The sequence below is a fragment of the Silene latifolia genome, chromosome 2 (assembly GCF_048544455.1).
Source record: "Silene latifolia isolate original U9 population chromosome 2, ASM4854445v1, whole genome shotgun sequence".
In the NCBI taxonomy this organism is placed as follows: domain Eukaryota; kingdom Viridiplantae; phylum Streptophyta; class Magnoliopsida; order Caryophyllales; family Caryophyllaceae; genus Silene; species Silene latifolia.
The window spans coordinates 102950621-102957332 of NC_133527.1; the positions used below are offsets into that span (position 1 = coordinate 102950621).

Sequence of the window (6712 nt, forward strand, 5' to 3'; positions counted from 1 at the left end):
ATATGTATCCCAAACTTCCCCACCTCATCTCTCAACCTCATCAAAGATAGAGCTGTACACAAAGAATGTACACTCTTCCTACTCAAAGCATCTGCAACAACATTGGCTTTCCCTTCATGGTAGATAATATCCATGTCATAATCGCCAATCAGCTCCATCCACCTTCTCTGTCTCATGTTTAACTCCTTTTGAGTGAAGATGTACTTGGGACTCTTGTGATCCGAAAATACCTTAAAGGTCGCCCCATAATGGTAATGTCTCCAAATCTTGAGAGCAAACACCACTGCACCCAACTCTAGATCATGTGTAGGGTAGTTCGCCTCATACGGCTTCAATTGCCTAGAGGCATAGGCAATCACCTTACCGTTCTGCATCAACACACATCCCAACCCATTCTTTGAGGCATCTGTATAAACCTCAAAGTTCTCGATCCCTTCAGGCAATGCTAAGATAGGAGCTGTGGTTAAACGTTCCTTTAATGTTTGGAACGCCGTCTCACAACTCTCATCCCAACGAAACCTGTTCTCTTTCCTCATCAAAGCTGTCATAGGTCTAGCTATCTTGGAGAAATCTTTCACGAACCGTCTGTAGTATCCAGCTAAACCCAAGAATCTCCTGATCTCAGCAACATTCTTTGGTACTTCCCACTTTGTCACTGCCTCAATCTTTGCCAGATCAACAGCTACTCCCTCCTTAGAGATCACATGCCCCAGAAAAGCAACTTTCTCTAACCAGAACTCACACTTGGACAGCTTAGCATATAACTCATGCTCCCTCAAAGTCTGCAACATAATCCTCAGATGCTCCTCATGTTCCTCCTTAGTCTTGGAGTAGACTAAGATGTCATCGATAAACACCACCAAAAACTTGTCCAAAAACTGTCTGAAGATTCTGTTCATCAAATCCATAAACACACCCGGTGCATTAGAAAACCCAAACGGCATCACCACATACTCATAATGGCCATACCTCGACATGAAAGATGTCTTTGGTATGTTCACCTCTCTAATCTTCACCTGATGGTACCCCGACCTCAAATCAATCTTGGAAAAGACTGATGCACACTCAAATGATCAAACAGGTCATCTATCCTTGGCAAAGGATACTTGTTCTTCACCGTCACTCGGTTCAGCTCTCTGTAGTCTATGCACAACCTCAAACTCCAATCTTTCTTCTTCACAAAAAGAACTGGTGCTCCCCACAGCGATACACTAGGTCTAATGTATCCCTTCTCTATCAGATCATCTAACTGTTTCCTGAGTTCCTCCATCTCCTTAGGACCCATCCGGTACGGTGCCTTAGAGATTGGCCCCGTCCCCGGTTTCAACTCAACTGTGAAATCTATCTCCCTCTTCGGTGGCAACCCCGAAATCTCCTCTGGAAAAACATCTGCAAACTCTCCCACCACTGGTATCTTGATCAACTGTCAGACTCTCTATCCGGTCATCTCTCACATGGCACAAGATCAAAGGGCACCCCTTCCTCAGATAAGACTTCAAGGTCACAGCTGCAATCAACTTAACTTTGGGTTTGACCACAAACCCACGATAAGACACACTAACACCCTTAGGACCTCTCAAAGACACTTTCTTTTGATGACAGTCTATCTTAGCTTTATACTTTCCCAACCAATCCATCCCGACTATCATCTCAAAACCGTCAAAAGGAAACTCTAGCAAGTCTACAGGTAGATCAACTTGCCCAACTATCATAGGCACATCTCTATACAACCTCCCACATGATACAGACTCACCCGAAGGTATAAAAACTTTCTCACTTACAGACTCATATACCCTCAAACCCAACCGTTTAACATGACTCGAAGATACAAACGAGTGAGACGCCCCCGAATCAAACAAAACAAAGGTATGAATACCGTTAACAATAAAAGTACCAGTGATAACATGTGCATCATCCTCAGCTGCTTTCTTGTCCATCATGAACAACTTTCCACTGGTCTTCTGTCCACCTCCCTGGATAGTACCGGCTGATGTAGTTGGCTTAGCACCCGACCCCTGATTGTTGTTGTTGTTCGTAGCTGGTTTCTGATAAGAATTACTGCCATTGCAGTTACCTCCACCCTGATAGCTCTGACTTCCCCGGTTAGACCATGACCCAGACGGTCTATTGCTCGCATAACTCTGTGCAGGTCCCTGAGAATAGCTCCCCCGAGCCGATCCCTGAAAAGCTCCAGGCATACTCGTGCACTCATGTCTCTTGTGGCCTACACGGCCACAACCAGCGCAGGTCATACTCCAACTACCACTACCACTCACACGGCCACGCCCAAAGGAAGCCCCAACACCGAACCCTGACCCAGAAGAAAACCCTCTAGCTTGATTGTGGTTGCCTTTCTTATGACTAGATTGGCCACCACCCTCACTCTCAGCCTTTCTGATGCGTGTCTTTTATATGATGTTTTACACCCTTTTTTACACGCATTTCATAGATCATTCATGTAGTTTATGCTACATTTCTCCCTATTTCCGTCTACTTCCGTATTTTTGTACATTATTACAGAAACGTGAAGAATTCAGCGGAAATCAAGATAAATCCGTCCCCGAGTACCTTGCATTGCATTTGACGTGAAGTATTCACTTAAGGAACGAGCTTGGTGCGTATTTCAAGGCCCAAAAGACAAATCCACGAGAAGTTAAAAGCGGATTACCAGCTAAAGCAGTCGATCGACTGGCACCCTTAGTTGATCGACCATCACACGGGTTCCAGTAGCTACTGTTCAGCTCAGTGCAGTCGATCGACCGCCATGCTCAGTCGATCGACCAAGCCACTACTCAGACGTGAAGATATAGAACGAGCTTTCCAAAGCCCAAAGCGATTATTAGGTTTAGGAATTATGTTACGTATGCTTTCTATATAACGTAACCTAGAACAGTCAGAAAATGATCAAGTTTTTTATACAGTTCTTTAGTTAGCTTTCAACATTCAATAATTAGGGTTCGGAATACTGTTTCGCATTGGATTTTCGTTCGTGCTTTTATTCTTTCAGTTACAATTCCTCTGCAATTTCGGTATTCCCTTTTTCTTATTTCAGTTCATCTTTATTGCGTTGATAGTATAGATATTGCTAGTTAGTTTCTCGAAACCGTAATTATCGTTTCATGTTAATCGTTTGTTCTATTATTTCAAGCATGAATTCTTCTGTTTATTGCATTAATTTTATTGTTGTCATCATGAGTAGCTAAATTGCTTGTGCTAGGATGTAGGGGAACTATAGATTAGGCGGCGTAGAATTAATATGGACTGAAATCGCGCGTCAGTCGATCGACTGCCATACCTGGTCGATCGACTGACCACGTTAGGCTTTACCTTTGTTTTAATTGTTTTAATTCTTTATTCGACGAATCGAGTGCACACGACTAGTTGAATGTTTAGGATATGACTGACCCATTAGATCGAGATATAGGGACAGTTGATTGACCACCAATTAAAATGACTAAACTATGCTGAGATCGAAAGATAGGTAAAGTTTAGATTATCAGTCACTTTTCAGGACGAAAGTCAGTATTAATGATATTAGGGACTTATAGCGAGATCGAAAGATGCTATCTGTAAAGAGTGGACCGAGAGGACCTCTTGTTTTCCCGCCTCATGTGTTTGATTTAGACCGACTTAGTTTGCTGCCGCCGAAACTATAGTGAACCGACCATCCTAGTACCCTTCTTTTATCTGTTTTATCCGTTTATTTAGTTTATTGTCTTTTATTGCCTTTAGCTATAGACCAAATCAAATCAACCCCCACACTCGTTACCTTAGACTAAATTTAGACAACTTTTAATTACATTCGCCTCCTTGTGGTTCGACCCTGTTACCACTAGCCTAGGTTAGTTTTAATAGGAAATATAAATTTTATTTTTGGTGCTCACAACGACGGGTATCAAATTTTGGCGCCGTTGCCGGGGAGGCAATTGTTCTAATTTTTAGTTGTTTTTATTTAGTCTTTCTTTGTTTAAGGGATATCCGTTCCTTAAACTTTTCTTATATTCTTTTTGTAGTTTCTTCTTATGCGCAGGTCACAGGGTGGTAAACTAGTACCGTTCAATCCTGAGATTGAGAAATCCTTGCGTGAGTTGAGACGATCATCAAGGGTATTGCCGACAGAGGAAGAGCTGAGTACTCTGTCTAGTTACTACGAGAACGAACTGTTCGAAGAAGACCCACCTACATCTCCTGCTTCTACTTCTTCAAATTTGAGACAGTCACATCTCCTAAATTCCAGTCATGGCTGAAGAAGCAACTATAGCAAGTCATTCTGAGCCGACAACTGCAAATCTATACAAGGGGTTCGAATTACCTGGAGCTGATAGGAAATTCGAACCGAAGCCTTCCTATATCAACTTGGTTGAGAGAAACCAGATTCGGGGTGTCGCAAATGAAGATGCAGCCAAGCATATGGAGATATTTATTGATTATTGCTGCTCTATACCCCCGCCGACCGGTGTGACCCAGGACCAGATAAAGGAGACTATGTTTATATTCTCACTCCGTGATGCTGCAAGGGAGTGGTACAGAGATCTGGATTGAGCCGCTCATGGGATCACCGACTGGAATTCTTTGGCCCTGGCATTCTACAAGAAATACTTCTCTGCCTCGAAGACGAATGCCATTAGAGCTCAGATCACGAGATTTAAACAGGGACCTGATGAGAACTTCCATGAAGCATGGGTCCGTTTCAAGAAGCTGGTGCGAACTATTCCGCACCATGGGTTCGAAAAATGGAGTCTTTGCAATCGCCTATAACGGGTCGTATGACGATCGAGGGGCTATTTTGGATGTCATTGCAATAATGGCCGATTTGCTGAGAATATGGGAGAGACTAAGGGGTGGAAGATCATTGATGACTTAGCCACCCATAAAGCTGAATATGGGAATTCAAGAGGTAATCAGAGGAGGAGTGCTGAATCCCCTTCTGTAGCTGCATTAGAGGCTCTCACGGCGAGGTTTGATAAATACGATTGGGAGGAGCTTCAAAAGGATGGATGTATCATGTGAATGCTGTTTCAGACGGTCCTTTCGTCTGTAGAAGATGTGGAGCTGAGGGACATGTCTCAGAAAATTGTCCTAGTCCCTTCGAGTCTTGTCGCCTTTCAACATTACAGGCAGACAAACACGTACTATGAGCCGAATGTCCATCCCAACTTGAGGTGGAGTAACCAGAATGTCCTGAATCCGACTCAACCTCCACAGCAGCAGCAGCAGCAGACTTATGTGCCTCCTTATAAGCAACAACAGTTTCAAAAACCTCCCTATGTGCCGCAGCAACAACAATCCTAAAATTCTGAGTTTGCTGAGTTGAAGAATATGCTGCAAAAAGAGTCCCAAGCTAGAGAGGCCGGAATGAAACTGCTAGAGAGCCAAATTGCTCAGTTGGCTAGCAAGAATACCACTCGAGCTCCGGGACATTTACCGACTCAAACTGACCAAAAGGAGACCCTTAATGCCATCACTTTGAGGAGCGGGTCCACCCTGGAGGGGCCTGCTATGGTCGAGGACAATGCTGAAAAAGATAAGCCGGAACCGAGTCAAAACAAAGCTGGAACGAACAAAGGAAAGAAAAAGGCGTCGACCAGGTATATCAGTCGTCGACCGACATACCCGGTCGATCGACTGAAGTGCGACAAACAGGAGCTTCTGGTATTGTTGAAGCCAGTCGATCGACTGACCAACCTGGTCGATCGACTGGAACCGCTGCTGATAGTGAACCTTTTCGTCCTCCGATGCCTAATAATTTGAGGGATCACTTGTTTCGGGGTACGACAGTCCCGAAAATATTGGGACAAGACCCGAATGCTGATGGGTCAGTCCCGGTTCTGAAGTATGACCCGATGTCGGTTAATGGCTCACATTTGAGACGGTCTGAAGAGGGCTCAAGCTTCAACAAGGAGAAGGTGGTGGACTTCCAGCCTAAGTCTACGGATGCCGGCATGCGTGATTTAGAGGAGAGGGCTAAGTTACTTCTTACAGCCCCATATCCAGAGCGATAGTGCCGACGAAGGAACAAGTATTTTTCAATAAATTTGAAAAAGTTATTCGTAGCTTGAATGTACAAGTTCCTTTTCTCGAGTTAGTAAACCAAGTGCCCGCTTATACTAAATTCATGAAACAACTTTTATCTAAAAAGCGGTCACTTGAAACTGTGCATACTGTCGCACTTACTAAGGAGTCGTGTTCTTATCTAACCCACACTGCACCTCACAAACTAGAAGACCCAGGTAGCTTCTCCGTTCCTTGTAGCATTGGTACCTTTTCTATTGAGAAGGCATTATGTGACTTAGGAGCCAGTATAAGTGTAATGCCCTTGAGTCTTGCTAGGAAGCTCAAATTAACTAGGTTTGCAGTGACCGACATGACAAGATGATGGGCCGACCGATCTGCGGTCCAAATATAGGAGTCTTAGAAGACATTCCCGTGCAAATAGGAAAGTTCTTCTTCCCTGTAGACTTCGTTGTACTTGATATGCCTGAGGATGCCCACATTCCTATTATATTGGGTAGACCATTTCTGCACACTGCTGGTGCAGTCATAGATGTTGGTTCGGGAACCTTGACCTTCAAAGTAGGGAAGCATTCCATTGTTTTTGCCCAACCTGCTAAGAAGAAAGACCCCATGTGGCCTGTGACTTGCAATACGGTTTCTGAAAAGAAATCCTACTTTGTGCTTTCTGATATGCCTGTCTCTATTCCTATTCCTGTCG

General features: G+C 44.0%; 1 non-coding gene across 1 annotated transcript; it reads right to left on the reverse strand.

The window, feature by feature from the left end:
* Positions 1-4620: 4620 nt before the first annotated feature.
* LOC141644952 (small nucleolar RNA R71) lies at positions 4621-4727 on the reverse strand. Its single transcript, XR_012544551.1, has one exon. It is a non-coding gene; the product is annotated as a small nucleolar RNA R71 (small nucleolar RNA).
* Between the last annotated feature and the right edge of the window lie 1985 nt (positions 4728-6712).